Consider the following 16,971-nt stretch of genomic DNA (forward strand, 5'->3'; position numbering starts at 1 on the left):
AACCGTTATAGAACTAATGCCGTGTTAAAATGCAGTGTATAAATAAACTGTACATACATTAGTGGCAACAGAAAACCACTACTCTCAGCTGAGCCAACTTTCTGTGTGAGGGCGACGGACAGATGAAATAAAGGATATGTTTACAAAATGGGCTTTGCTTTCTGCATGAGGGCTTCAGATTGGCTGAGGGAATTTGGCGTGTTTCGCTAAGTCACGTATTTGGAGAAGTTCCCTATAAAAGCAGCGCAGTATTAAAAGTGGAACAAACATCAGCGTAAGCCCCTGAGCTATCAGGAGACCTCGGTTGACTGCAGCTTGAGTTCTCTGCGTTCCTTTCCTTATTCTGCAGCTTATGCCAAACCTTTAGGATGTCTCAGGATGTCCAGTGATTTTTCCACGCCAGTTCTGCTAATTGAGGAGGGGGGAGGCAGAAGGGTCACTGCAATTATGTAAGGGCTCCCTCTAGCGTGCCAGAGATACTGCTGCACTTGGGGTATATCCCGTGTGCGTGCGTCCTGTGGGGGGGGTGTGTGTGTGTACCTGTGCGCATGCATACTGTGGGCCATACACTGTGCCCAGGTGTGTACCTGTGTGGTAACACTAGTTTCCTTTCAGAGCATGAGAACACCAGCAGGAGTAAAAAAAACATAAAATGGTTTGTATTATGGTGGCATATAATATGTAATATATTTCTGACAATGTTTCTCATGTTTAGTTTAAAAAAACAGCCTCTCAAAGCCCAGGATGAATTTTCCTCCTTTGTTTTTTTTTTTTTTTTTACGAGTTTAGTGTCTTCATCACTTTTTTTTTTTTCTCTCCAGCCTAGTGAGTACGTTTTTTTTTATATGACTCAGCATTACACAATAAATACTCTGACTCCACAATGAATTCAATACAATTGAGGGCACTCTGCAGTTTGTAAAACAAGTACTTGGGACTCAGAATTAAGAGAAAAAAAAATATATAACCCTTTATACAAGTAACTGGAGTCTTTGCTTGTAAAATCTGTCTGTTTTATCAAACATCTTGCAGCTTACAACAATCCATTGATACCAACAACATGCATGGAATACTTAGAGGAAAAATAAAATCTGAAACACTAGCACTGGATCTTCCAACTGAGTGCCAGGTGATAATGATAAATTGCTCTACAAGTCACTTTGATTTTTGTGGTACTAAGTTCAGCAGAGCTGCATACTCATTCTCAGGTATGGCTGATTATTAATTATTTCTAATGATTTCTTGGAAATCATGCCATCATGCCATCTTTACAAATTGTGGCTCTTAAACCCAATAGAAACTTAGATGCCTAACTGGAAAAATACACATTAAAAAATAGTGCTTGCATATGAATATATGCCTCTGCCAGGCTGATGTTTGTTACATCAGACAGTTTGTAACAACAAATCGGCATTTATTGATTTTAATCCACCTGTGCAAGTAATGAATATTTTATTAGTTTGATGATTTTACAGTATATCTATAATACTTTTTTTGTCAAATTTTTAGCACACATTACATATTTGATAGCTTATACTGGCATCATAATTTCATATTTATCATTCATCAGAAGTCGTTGTATTTTTCACAAAGAAGTTGGAAATTAAATGTATGATGGTAATGCAAGTGAATGCAAATAATACCTATATGTTATGCCATGTCAATATATGTGGAATATATAGTTCGTATTTGTTGCTGAAAAAACAAATGAAAAAGAAAATAAAATAAAAAAGTGCTTATTATCAGCTTGGACAGAAAGCTGGTCTGTGGAGAGGCTAATACATAGAAAAATCACAAATCCTTAATTATAGAAATACACATGTAAAGGACTTGTACTGTCTGCCAAATCAGTAAAAGCACATCAAATACTCTGTGTAGGAGAAGCTCAACAGAGGAGCAAAGTCCAGTGTAACAGCCCTAACAACTATGTATGGAGTTCAATTATGCTTTGGAATGCTACTTTTCAATATTTTGTTTGTTTATTGGAAGTTATAGTTTGATGTTAACCTAAATAACAAGTAGTAACAGAACACATCGCCAAACATTTTTTAAATTTATTGAAAACATAACAACAGTATTCAGTCTTTTTTTGTGAAGTGTTAATGATAAAATGCAGTACTTTATTATTCTATCTTTAGAATGACAGGTAAACCATTCTTCTTTCAAAAAATAAAAAAGGAAATAAATAAGAAATACCCTCAGTCAGAAGTGTTGAAATGAAAATCTATTGTCTTGGTGTGGAGGGTGTTTAAGCATAGCACAGAAGTCTCAGAACAAATAATCCCTAAACAACTAAAAGAAAATAGGAAGGCAAGGAAAAGATCAATATAGTTAAATGTCAAGGTTCAGTATTTAAGTTATTTGAGCCTAAAATGTGTCATTTGGAAAGCCCAAATCCAATCAGCTTGAGAACAATAGAAAGAAGTAAAATTAGAAAGGCCAAAGAGCAAATTTGAGGAACAAAGAATCCATATATAAGACAATTAATTACCTGCTAATAAACAAACGTGTACTTTACCTGTGTGAGGAAGCCATGACAAAACTGTCCAACCTATTATTTAGTCATAACTATAAACCAAAAAGTACTGCAGAGAAATATTTCTGTACTCTAATACTCATATAAAATGAAGACATTTCCTCAGGTCAACCTTTTTTTTTTGTAACAAAGATGAGATGTGGGTGTGTATAAGGTGTCAGTGGTGATATTCTTAAAGAGCAGGAAGCATCTAACTAAATGGTGGTGTCAAGTGTTCTTACAGAATGTGAAAATTAGGTAAATGAACTGTTAAAAATATGCAGTCATTAAGATCAGTTACTATGTCTGAGGATTAAAATGTACAAAATCTGTTGATCTTTTAAAAAAAAACTAAAAGGGTGATCAACAAATTGTGGTGTGGCAAGATTTATTTTTTGTAGCAGTAATATAAAATGGATTAAAATAACAATTAAAAATAGAAATTATATGGCACCTAGAGAAAGGTAAGAGAAGTACTTCAGAAACTCAATGAAATCAATAGAAGCCACTGATTTGATACATCCCATAGTAGCAAAATAGTACAACTTGCATTGACTAAAAAGACATTCTTTCTGTTTGTTAGTATTGTTTCAAAGCTGTAGCAGAACAACAGGTGGAACCCCTTTTGTTGCTCTGTATGTAAGCAGTTTTATGTCAATTTAATTGTGAGGTCACACCAGCAAGACATGTTGAAGAGAGAATTGCTGAGAAAAGGAATACAAAATAACAGGGCAGTAGGTAAAGGCAAGAGAGGGTAAGTGTCTGCAAATGATGTTAGTGGGCTAATGGGAGGATAGGACCCAAGAAGAAAGAGCAGGAAAAGGCTGCTGAAGCAGGGCACAGGACTTTTTAAAAGGCTTCAGGCAAACTGAATTAGTGAGTAGGAACTAAGTGTGAAATTCTCACTGAAAGAGTTGATACTTATGGCTTCTATGTAGCCAGGAGTATTATGGTTACAGTTGTACCTGTGTCATTTTGGAAGCACAAACATACACCCACAAACATTCATTGGGCTTACAGAAAGGGTGAATTTTAGGCCAGACATGAGGTCTTAGGATCTGTATTCTTATGCCTCTCTTCAGACGCATTATTTAATGATTATTTAGTACAATATACAGAAACATTTTTTGCTTTTTTATTACAGTGAAAACAGGACACACTGAGATAAAACCCAGCGTGTTTCAAACAGACTAAGAAGTTTTCTTAATGAGTTTTTTAAAAACAATTTCTTTAAGAGCAATTGAAATACTGAAAACTGGTTTCATACAGGTGTGTCTTTTAATTTTCTCTCTGCCACTACTACCAGATTCCTCCTGTGTCTAATGGTTGCCCTGCAGCTATGAGTGGCTGGCTGAGAGGGACATGCTGCTAGGCTAGGCAGCAGCAGCCTGGAAAGGTACAACAGCTACCTTTACTTCTCTCAGGTATCAATTTATATTGCATACATACTCACTCACTGAAATGAAATTTAAAATAAAACCAGCTTTAAACCATTTGCAAATTTGATTGAAATTGTCCAGTAGCTCACAGAGTTGCTGGGCAGAATGATAAAGAGACAGAGACACTCAGATAATGGTCAAGGGGGCTGGTGTTTTTACTTGCATAGCCTCCTTTAAAAAAGAAGAGCATTTTAAAATAAAACACTTTAGACATTCCATTATAACATGATGCCAGTTCTGGAGTTAGGATATGGCATAGTAATATGGCATAGTAATATGACTTGGCATGTTAACATAATGCACGCACTGTCAGTACCAGTGAGATAGGAATATACTGTAAATATAGACACTGGATCTTGTAAAAAAAAAAAAAAAAGGAAATATCTGCATTTTCAAATAGAGAATATTCTCCAAAGCATTTTAATACTTTTCTGAAGCAAATATTACATGGATTTTTCTCAAACCTGACAATTTTTGTTTCCACAGTAAATTACATCAAACCATACAGAAATGAACAATATGCTTTGCCTCACTGAATAATGAAGTACTTCACTGATGAAAATCTGTTTTATGAATTCTTTGTGACATGTTTGTTAAAGATTAGAACACACAGACCTGTCATTAATATAATAATTTAATTATTTCTTTATAAATTTATAATCATAATTAAATTTTATTAAATACTTGGTTTAATAGGTGGAATTAATTTGATTGCAGTTATTGCTAATGGTTAATGTCTCCTATGTCTTTTAAAGATTATGTGGCAGGACAGGACAAGTTTTTGTTGTCTTGTTCCTCTTTGGCTTAGGCTGCACTCTGGAAATATTGTGCCTTCTTGAGAATGGTCAAATAAAAAAATGTATGGTAATGCAGGATAAAAAAGGAGAAGGAGGAAGGGGGAAAGAAAACAAAATCAAGACTGAACAGAAACTCCAATATATGCTGAGAAAAGCAGGGAACAGAACTACTGTATAAGTCTCAAAGGGCAAGGAAAGAAAATATTCTCTTAGGCTTGGAGAATAGAGTGTGCATAATCTGCAAACCTGAAGAGCTGGCAGACTGGGACCATGCATGGACAAGAAGACCTGGCATCTTACATCAGCATGAGGCAATTTATGTTCATTTGTACCTTTCCTATTCTGTCTAACTTTGGATGTTTTATCAAGCTTTGCTTTGGGTAGAATCTTATCTTTGAGAGTTAAAACTTTCTTGGAGTGCTGATAGTGCTAGCTTTAAGGAAAAGGTAGAAGCAGATCAAACTCAAAGATCTGGCTAAATTATTTATATTTTACAGACAGAAGTACTGATAGAGCATAAAGTTATAGAAGTCAAAACCACAGAATCACAGAATGATTTGGGCTGGAAGGGACCTTAAAATTATCTAGTTCCAACACTCCTGCCATGGGCACAGACACCTTTCACTATGTAAGGTTGCTCAAAATCCCATTCAGCCAGGCCTTGACTGCTTCCATGAATTGAGATCATGTTGTCTGGGCCACCTGTACCAGTGCCCCATGTTTGCCATCTGTATGGCAGTTTTCTTCTGTGAAGTGGGCAGTTTTCCTTATCTCTTCCACAACCAATCCTCCCTCAGGGGAGACATCTGCTGCTAATGGGCTATTGAATGTCACTATGGAACTGGTAAGAACTATAACATCCCATTGTGAGATGCTCAGCCCAGAGGGAGGAGCCAAGCATTCCTGCCTGGATATAATATTGAGTTTCTGGAGCGCAGCATGGCTTCTCCACTGGATTTCCCAGAGGAACAGCTGCCTCTTCCACTGGCTACACCCTTCTACAGGATCACTGCTCCAACAGAACCACATCTGTCACTCCAGGAGAAATGCAACCACAATTCCAACTGGACTACTGTCAACACCCTGACAAACAGGGTGTCAGGTTGTATTCTGACTCTGTCAGTGTTGCTTTGGTTTACTGCATTGTTTATTTTGTCTTTTTATTTTCTTCCCTGATAAAGTACAGTTATTCCTGCCCTCATATTTTTTCCTGAGAGCCCCCCTTAATTTCAAATCTATAACAATTCGGAGGGAGTCAGTTTACATTTTTCCATTTCAGGAGAAGCTCCTGCCTTCCTTAGAAATAGCTATCTTTCCAAACCAAGACACCCATAACTCTCACAGTAAAGATTTTTTTCCCAATACCTAATCTGAACCTACCCACTTTTGTTTTAACACCATTCCCCCTTATTCTATCACTATAGGCCTTTGTAGTTCAAGTAACATTTCTAAACGTATCTGATTGTATGAAAGATGAGGGAAATCAAAGAAAATAGAGACCCTAACACAACCATTGTTTCTCTCATGAAATATATTTCATGAGAGCTGTTTAAGGGCAAAATCATGTGCTGGAACTCTAAGAAAAATACCCTAACTTTAAGTGAGGTTTGGTATGGAACAAATATTTTCCTTCACTAACAGGAACAATATATCAGACAAAATTACTGACCCAACAGCATCTAAGAAAGCTACTGGATACTTCTCATGCTTCTTATCTAGGAAGGCCGCTAAGACCTTGTATTATATTATTAATAGTAATTAATACATTGAAGTTCACTGAAATCTCAGTACAGTGTGTCACTGAATCTCTTCTCTCTTCTAGTATTTCAGTATTACAATTTCTTAGGAGATAATGTTTACTGGCTGTAGCCAAGGAAGTGTGGTAAAGTTCAGTGCATCACTTCTCCTCACAAAGCACTGCTTAGAGATTTCACTGAAATCTGTAGAGATACACTGAAAACTGTAACATCAGTCAGACATGTGAGCATCAACAATTTTCATGTGAAGGAAGACCAGTGTCTTCAGAGCTGATGCTGCCACTTTCCAGTATTGGTAGAAAACAGAAGATTGAGGAAGATTCCGGAATAATTAACATGTAAAGCACTAGATAATCCTGATCCACAGAAATTTACCTCTGCCAAAATTCTTACAAATACTCCCCAGGTGGGATGAAGTAAAACTTTAAAACTTTTGAATTCCAAGTGCAGCTGGAAATCAAGTTCCCTGAAGAGAGTAAGCCTGAACTGTAAGTGCCAAGTAATCTGTGTGTATTAATTTGCAGGAGATAAAGTTCATACTGGAAGCAAAACCAGTAACAACAACAACAACAAAGGAATTAAGCCAGATTTATGGTAATTAGTTATTTCCATTTTTTTTTTTCATTTTAGTTTTTGTAAGCTAACATTTTGCACCCCCTGACAAAATTTCAAACTCTCCTAAGGGTGTATGAAATTTCTTATACATTGGACACTAAAGATTCTACAAGCTAAATTTAGCTGTTATGCAAGCCTTTTGTTTCCAAAGTATTCCCTTATTTAGTTATGCAGTTAGTAGCTTTACTTTAAACATGACTGATTGCAACTCTGTAAACAATTCTGTTGCTAAATCTCTCAGAGAGATGGAATCCCATTTACTCTCTCTTACCTGCAATTTCAGAAGATTAGAAGGAAAAACCCAAAACCTTAAGTAAAAACAAAGAACCCAAAACAGATAATGAAACTATCTTTGCACCCCATGCCAAAAGTTCAGGGACACAACTAGGAATAAATTATGATAATTAAAAAAAAAAAAAAATCTGTCGAGTCATGTGTTACATTTGTATGCTTTTTAAAAGGGAGCAACATCTTTAGACTTTTTGTAATAGGAACAAAACTGGGTGGTTAGTTTCAATAGATGTATAAGCTGGCAAAGAAAGGTTTCCTTGCCAGCTTACACATCTATTGAAACCAGCCATCCAGTTTTGTTCCTACTAGCCCTTTTCATGTATATACTCCTATGTGAGCTCCAGCATAAACAAGACTTGTAAACAGCAGGCTATAGATAAGCTTTCAAAATGTTGTATGGTATTTTGCCCACATATCTGTCAAGTAAAAGGTTAGAATCTTCACTTTTTAAAGAAAAACATACCAATTAGCAGCAAGGCAAGGCTGTCTAGAGCATGAGGTTTACAAAGTTTGACACGTCTGTAGGTGCTTTGTACGAAGCTCCCTTTCATCTCCTGATGACGAGAGAATCCAGGGAGGGGCCCACCTATGAGGAATTTGCTCTCAGGAACTACAAAATGAGGTTCTTGCCCAATGTGTCCAGTATATCTGCAACTGGGTAATGGGGTAGGAAATGATTGTTTTGCCTTGTTTGACTACCAAACCAGTCTCTGTACTGAGAAACTGGTTTCAGTGGCATAATCCCCAAATAGGATTGTCACACACTCATCCCCACAGTGCAGCAAAATAAGGGAGACTTGAGGGCTTGCTTCCTGGCATGGGCAATTGTGACTTCAGGTCACAGCAAAAGCTGGAGAGTGATGACAGCAGCCTATGAGGGGCCACTGGTTCTTGTCCTGATGGGGAATTGGCAGCTGGTGCTCAAGGCCATGCAGGACTTTGGCTTCATCTCCTCAACACATTGGCCATCTGAGATAAGCTGAACTGGCAGTTGGCTGCCAGCACAGACCAGTAGGGGTTTGTGCCCCCCTTAGAGCCAGGGGTAAGCAAGAGAGGAAATAATGTTTCTAAAAGTCATAATTCCCTTCTCTGTTTGCTCCTGGGATGGTTCTACTATACATCCCCCTTTCTGCAGGCAAACTGTTGTCTTACAGTCTTGTCATAAATGATTAGTCAGAAGCCAGTGCTATAAAAAAGCCAGAACAGAATGTAATAACCAAGGTGCAAAATTAACATTTAAAAAATCGTAAAACCTGCTGCAAAAACAAAAACAGATCCTAAAATTAAAATATGAAATACTGTATCCTTGAGACCACTAAAAACACTTAGTGATTTTTTCTATCTTTAATAAAGAGATATTAAACAGGCTTGAGTTTTAAAAATTGTTTAATGTCCTTGTCCTGGAAATTTGGTCCTTTAAGGCATCTTAATGATGAGTACATAAAACTATTTTTTACTCTTTAAAAAAGAAATGCATATTTTTGGATAAACTATACAAAAAATAAAGACAAACAAATAAATCTATGCAAATATAAATCTTGGGTAGTGCTTCTGTCATTAATGTTGATGTGTTAGGTACCAAAACAGGTTTAGTTTTATATAAGAAAGTGTATTCATAGCTGCTGCCCTGAGGAATTTAGTGTCAGTAAATTAACATAAATGAATTGCTACAATTCTCTGTTTTATTATAATTTCTAAAATTGTTAGCAGACTTAACGGTTCTACATACATCTAGAGATAACATCTAAATTGCAAATAAATCATTACACAATATATGTTGCAGACAGTTTTATTTAATGTGCAGAGGCATTAAATATTTAAACGGCTAACTTCTGCCATTTGCCTATTTCACTAAGTGCATCCACTGTGGTGTATAAAGGAGAATCTACTATATTGAAAGAGGTAATGTTTTAAGGTAAGATTTGTTTTACACTACAGGTATTTAATTTAGACCTAATGAGTCAGTTATGTTACTAAAATAGCACAGTTATGTTAAATACATTTATTTAGATGTAGGGACTATATAATTAGGTTTTTATCCTTGTTTTACTCTGTATTTCTCAATAGCTAGTTCCTGTTTAACATGCATTAACTCGTATCAAACCTAAATGAAATGATTTTTGGAGGATTGTTCTTTAAAGCTTTACCGAAGAAGTAAAATTTGCTTTTTTTAATTAAAAACTTATTTGAAAAGACAAACAAAGGGCAGGTAAGCATCTCTAAGGCACAAGAACACACCATTTGGTTATGGTGAATGATGATCCAGGATTACTTATATCCTTATTTGTGTAATGCTGTAAACACACCCTCACTACATGGGAAACAGTCTGCCAGGGTGCTGCAGTGCAGCCCCTCCATAATGCTTGCTGCCACCTGACACCCTGTGAGGGCACAAAGCCTGTCTCAAGAGTGCACCAGCCAAGTTCAACATCTTCCCTATTTGAAGGTTCTTAATCACTCAAGGTATCAAAAAGATTGAGTTCTTTGTGATGATTGTTTGACAGTTTTGGGGTTTTGTCTCATTAGAATAGTCTGACATAAATACAGTTTATCTGGAGAAGGACTGACATCTTTGGTGGACAGACTTGATGCAGTGGAGTGAAATCCCACAAGAAACAATGACCATTTTACACCTCAGCAAGTTTCTGCTTCACTTGCAATGCTTTTCTCTTTAGCTTGCTTTGGTGAAAATATATGCAAAATTTGTATGTAGGTAATTTTAGTTTCTAAAGATGAAGCAGGTCACACACTTCTCTTTTAAGCAAGAGTGCCAGAACAAAATTAAAGTAGATTAATTTGTAGTGCTTGGTGCACTAGTATTAGGTGTTCTCATCCTACAGTGATGAATGTCTATCAAAAAGCCTGTGTATTGGAGAAGATCACATACAACCACAAGAAAGATAAAATAATTGCAGATATTATTGAACTCTTATTACAATACATAATCATATAGAAAACTGCTGAAGAAATACATTTTCAATTGCTTTTCTGTTTTCTTTAATGTGGTGCTCCTGATCATTGTCTCTGATTTTTAGAGGCTGTAGCCATGTTAGTATAGCATTCACTTCTTCAGCAGATATAAATTGTGTCTATGGTATTATGACTATAGTCCTGATCCTGGTCTTGCAGACCAAGATGCTGCTTATTGCATTTTCATACTAAAATTCATCAAAGCATAACCAGATCTCAGCCTTCACCTGTGTGATCATCCTGATATCATTTGGCTCATATGATGTGAAAATCACAGAACTCCCCAGGCAATTGAATTTCTAAAGAAAAAAAATTAATTAATGAACTTTTAATCACAACTTCTTTCAGGGGTTTTGGTTGGGTTTTTTTTTTTACAAATGAGTGAGAAGAATTCTAAAGTTTTGCTTGTGACTTTTCTAAAACATTTCATGTAGCAAGTTCTTTGGTTTACAGACTATGAGAAAGAATTCACAAACAGGTGTCATTGTTTATTGTCCTGTTGTAAACAGCAACTTTCTTAAACAACTGGCTACAGTCCTATGGGAATTGAACCCAAACTTCTGAAAAGCCACTTATCATAGAGTAAATGCCTGAAAGAAAAATGTTAAAAATTCACAGGAAGATTTTGAAAGACCTCAAAGAGATCAAATTATTGTCTATACTGTCTAGCTCAAAGAGATTAAAATAAGATACAATACAAAATTACACCTGGCAGGTCTAAACATCACTAAATGCCCACATACTCAAAGTGTAGGGCCTCTACTAACTAAAGTAAATTTGAATATTAATCTCTTTATTCTGTTTGGGAACAATATTCTTTTTCAATATGTTCATTTAGAGTTGAAGCTGTGGATGCTCTCTAGTAGGTTCTAATACATGTTGTCCTTCCAGTCAGTGGACCAAAAAAGAAAAGTGACAATAATTAGTGTTCACACCTTAGCACATAAAGGGAACAAAGGTGGTTAATACACAGAGTTAGGCAAATACCAATATGTTGAGGAACTTACTGTTGTGCATAAATGGCATGAATTTGAAATTATTAAATCTCTTCATATTTGGCTATAGTATAACCAAGACCTAGCACTTACCCTTCTGAACAGAACAAATTCTCATTGGGTTTAACAGGACTTTTCCAGTATTAAACATATTTATGCAATTAATTAGGAAGAAAGAGATGATAAAAACATGACCTTTTTTACTTCTGTGAAGTAAATATCAGGTGTCAATAATAACAGTAATGCATCTCACATTTCTAATGCATCAAGACAACTATTTGGAATATTGACCTATGGAATAAACAAGTATTGAGATTTTGTCATCCATTCTAAATGTCACATCACTGAAAATCACACAGGGAGAAAATTGCAATGTTAAATGGAAAGCTGCTGTGTTCCACAGTAACAAGGAAACTGAGACCCATGGGCTAAACAACAGTGCTTCACTATTTTCATATCCTAAACAAGACTTTTCCTTCCCGCCTTCCTGCCTTCCTATAGAATTTTGCCATTCACTATGGAAACAGCAAAAGTACACTGTGGTACTCAAACTAGAGGTGATTTTTAAAATCTTAATATAGGTGAGCATGACAATGATTTTAGTTTGGGATTACTAATTTGTAAGATTTCTACCATACCAGACAGTAAAAGATTATCCTCTTAAAAGGTAATGTAAATTATTTAAAATTAAGTATGTAAATATACTTGGCTGCCAAACTTAAATTTTTCTTCAATCTGGTTCAGAGATATCCTTAAAACAAAAAAATAGATAGTTTGTTTCAATGAAATTTGATTTTTAAATTTCTTTTTTCAAATATGGTACTTACAATCAAAATATTTAGACTTGGTCATTATCAACACTAACTCACTAGCACCACAAAGTGGGAGTAGAGTCTCTGGTACATTTTTTACTAAAACCAGTGCAATTACACCTGACATTAACAGGTGTGGTTGAATTTAACAACATGTTTTCATTATAGGTGTCAATATTTCTAGCATTGTTGGAAAGAATAATAATAAAAAAATCTACCAACAGCAGATAGATGAAGTTGGCATGTGTCTCCAGATGTGTGGAGTATGTGTCACAAATGTGAAAGTGTGTCTGAGTTTAAGCAGCTAGTGACCAGTGTTGTATGTTGAGTTCTCAATCAGATTAATTCATATATCACTTTATAATGACACATTTTTATCTCTTTTGCTGTTCAAATTACTTTGATAAATTGGAGACGGGGATTGTTTTCCCACATGGTAGCAACAGATAGAGAATTTTTAAATTTTTTTCTCATTTGTCTACATATTACAGTTTAAGAAGCATAATTCTAATTAATCAAGTTAATTACATATCAGTATGCAAATCTTGTGTGGCCAGGTTTTTTTTTTTTTTGTTATTTCTTTTGTTAGTTCATTTCATAGCTAAACTAAAATAAATTTATCACATACACTACATTTGCTTCAGAAAGAGTTACTGATTTGCTGCTGCAAGTTTTTCTGTCAATTTCCCACTGCTTCTATCAATAAAACTGATAGAATTTGCCCTTAGATGCTTTTGGTATTATACCATCATCAGTAAAAATTTACAAATATTAATTTAACTGACAATAGACTATAGAATCTTGTTGCTTAATAGCTGATTTATGAGAAAGATCTGTATGATAAACAAGATGAAATGCCCCTTGCCTGTGGAATTCCTAGGAATAAAAAGTTCTGTTGTGTCTGTGGTGCTTTTTAATTTTTATAAGGAGGAGAGAAATAAAACTGCTCCTGTAAACTTTTGCCCAATATTTTTAATTGTAATATGCCTCGCCTATGAGTTCTTTCCATTATCCACTTTTTTTTTTTTTTGTGCTTTACAGATGTGGTGTACCTGTTTTGTTTTGTTTTGTTTTTTTTTTCAGTAGGAGCTGTTTTGTTCAAAGGTAGCATATTTATTTCAAAATTACAAGCTCAAGACTCTTGTGAGAAAGTCACAGAGCTCATATAATTTTTCAGGGGTCACATTAAAGAATCAAAAGTTTACTACATCATAAAGTCCAGGCTGTGGTTTAAATACATACCAGCTGGTTGTGGTCAGCTTCAAAAGAAAGGCAATCTGATGAAGGAATCACATTTGTCAATTATATCTGACTCACACATAGTAACCACTACTCCTTTCCTTTGCTGCACTATAAATCTAGAGAAGAAGAGAACTGGAGACATTTCTGTTGTTTACTTAGTATGAATATATTTAAATGCTACTTTGTATATTTATTTACAGTTTGATGCAAGATGAAGTAAATTTCATAATTATTTTGTCAACTTCATTGTTGTACCTGCAACTTCACAAACACTTTGTATTTTCAAAAACAAACCTCTGGCTCCAAAGCACTCATAAACAAATTTACACAGAATGCGCAAAGAAACATGAAAGAGGAGTGTTAAGTTGGCTGGCAGGTTAGAGCAGAGAGGATATTTTAGGCACTGTAGACAGTTTGGGAATAGAAGAAGGAAGTCATGCATGAGACATGGATACACACAGTAAGCAGGACTGTATCAGAGCCAGGAAGGAGTAAGGACTCAGTCCGCTTGTGGAGTAAGGCAGGCTCTTGTAAAGCCTCAAAATTGAAGAGGAGAAATTTGACCTTGTAGAGTAATGAGACAGAAAACCACCTGAGGGACTGAAAGAGGACTTGACATGATCAAAGCCATGAACAAGAAAGATAACCTTGGCTGCAGTGTTTGGAGTGGACTGGAGGAGGGAGATTAGAGGGAATAAGGTTACAATGGCTAAGAGGTCACAGCAGGTGAGAGATAATGAAGGCATGAAGCAGGCAGGAACATACTGAAGATACTGTAGATAAGACAGAAGAGATGATTTGGCCAAGGAGCCCAAATTCAGATATTTGAAAGTTGATTATATAAAAAAAAATGCAGTCAAAGCTCCTGCTGTGTTTATTTACCATCCTATTGACATGCGGCAGCCAACTTACTGTAGAAAAAGTCGCAAAGCTGTCTAGATCACCTATTTTGTTATTTGTTTCTATACATTAACAGGTATTGATAGACACCTCTTTTTATATTTTGACTGTAGAGAAGGAATATGGAAATCAGGTGATGCAAGTTCATTTTGCTGACCCTACTACTGAATAGGCCTGTGGTTTTGGATAGGTGTTTTCTGTTTGCTGTGCTCCAGTTTCTCTTTCTGTACAACAGAGAAAGCAGTTCTTTCCTTTCTTTGTACATTTATAGGTGAAAAAGGATAGATACTATTCAAAAGGCTTAGAATTCTCTGTAGAACTCAACTCAGTTAGGAGATGCATCAGACCACTTCACATGGACACCTTCACAACCACCACTTGGGTAGCAATGGTCATTTTTTAGTGGCATCATCCCAGTGCCTGATACTAGGGTGGGTCCAGATGTGTTTGGGGTTGCAAGAAAGTTGAAAATGACTGTGCCAAGTAGGTCGTTTTGACTGGAGCTGTCTGAAGCCATCAGAACTAAAATATATTTGCAGACACACTTCACCTACCAGTTGGCTCTGTGGATTACATGTGGCTTTGAAACATGCAGTCAACAGACAGTGATGGTATTCTTCCCTGAGAATGCTTCATTCAAAATGCCAAAGGGCTTTTTAATATATTGGCAAAATAAGACATAAAGCATACAAAATACTTGGGAATTTCACTCCAATATATTTGGAGTGTCACAATTCTAGTTCAGAAGAACTGTAGACAACAAATGATCATTCCATAGAAGACAGAAAGAAAAAAATATAGCTAGCAGATTAACCATAAACCTAGAAAGAAAGAGCACCTCAGCAGTAAACACAGACATAATAGTGACTGTAATTTTTGCTAAATCACAGTTAGACTCTTCACTGATGAAGAGTGTGAGCAGAGATGAGGAGTAGAAGCTGGTAAAGAATATTCTTTCCTCTGAGGCACTTCTGCCTTAACAGTCTTCTTTGTACTGCTAGTACTGAAGCTAAGACCCCAAAAAGATGAGGAAAAGGGGCAAGGTCCTTCACTATAGTGCTGAATGTGGCTATAGCTGTCAGCTTTTCACCTACTGAAATTCTGAATTCCAGAATTCCTGTGGAGATAATTTCTGTGGCTTACTCCTCCTGGTTGTCTCCCTGTAAGCTATGAATATAGAAACCTGTTTGCAGCATTCACTGTTCAGATAAATCAATACTTAAGGAAAAAAAAAAAAAAAAAGACATAATGTTTAAATGCTATTAATCTCTTTTTCTTTTGAATTTACCATAGGAAATCATGTTGTTAGCTGAAAATTCTTAGAGGGATATAGATCACTCAGGAAGAGATCTTTCTAATGTGGTAAAGTAATATAATACAGAAGAAAAAATTGTTGAACATTTAAGATAAACCTTTTCACTTCCTAAATTAAATCGTTGCCATTTACTGCTGAGACATTTAGCAGGTGTCAGTTAGAAGACACAATAGATTATGTACCAAATTACTTTCTCTTTTTAGACAACAGTTTGCAGTCACAAGAACGTGTGAGGAGTTTTAATCAAAGATTAGAACTTTTTAATTAAATACGACCGTATGTGACTAGTCATTTGACATTAATTACTGTTTTAGTTGGATTCCTTTTGATTTGTAAAAGGCCCTGAGCACTGCAAAAATTATGTCACATCATAGAAACTGCTGATTATTAAAACAAAAAGTTTTCTTCATCAGCCCATCACTCTCCTGAAAAAGAAATGTAATTTCAAAAGTGAAGCGGCTGGCTTAGAGGAGACCAATGAGTTTTGAAAGCAAAATAGCAGATGGTACTTCAGCTGACTTCCCTTAGAAGGGACAGTCTGTAGGCACTTAATTGTAATGATTGATAAGGTCTGCTGTCAATGCTTAGCAAAACTTTCAAGGGGCTAAACAGCTGGCATGAGGTTCATGTGGAGTTTTAACTAGCTGACTACCCTTTGGGGTGTCTTAAAGCTAACTAGCATCACTGGTACAAATAGAGGACATCAGTCAAAATGAAATGTTCTTGCAGAAACTGATCTGAGACTTCAAGTAATATTTTAATTTGTTGGCCTACAGAGAGGAGGATAAATGTTAACAGTGTCCTTGTGAGATAACTTTAAATTCAAGTCCAATGGTGGCATCAGTATTTGTGAGTCCTTTTGTGATTTTGGCTTTTTCATACATACCACTTATTCAGAGCAGAGTGGGAACAATGACAATGAAAATCCTTATCTGAACAGCCTGCAGAAAGAGAAGGGGGAAAAAAAGAGAGAAAGCTATAAAAGGAGTAGGAATAATTCTTAGCTCATGTAAAGATTAGGGGTGAATTTCACATAAACACAAACTCAGAGTCACTGTGCCTTTTGTGGTGAACTTTTAGAGAGATTTGTCTGTCTGAAGGTGAATTAAGAAAGTCTAACCTGTAGTGGCACAGTGCAGTTTCTGAACATGGGGCTTGAGTTCATGTATCTGTATCTCTTTTCTTAGCATACCAAAATGGTGCTCAGTGCTGAGCTACAGGGTCTATCTAACAGAGTTTGTTCCTGGATATGACAGCTTGCCTGAAACTCAGAGTGGGCAATTAATATCTCACAGAGAAAGTTTAGAAATGTTTGAACCAGTG

Source organism: Lonchura striata, chromosome 2 (assembly GCF_046129695.1).
Source record: "Lonchura striata isolate bLonStr1 chromosome 2, bLonStr1.mat, whole genome shotgun sequence".
NCBI classification, from domain to species: Eukaryota; Metazoa; Chordata; class Aves; order Passeriformes; family Estrildidae; genus Lonchura; species Lonchura striata.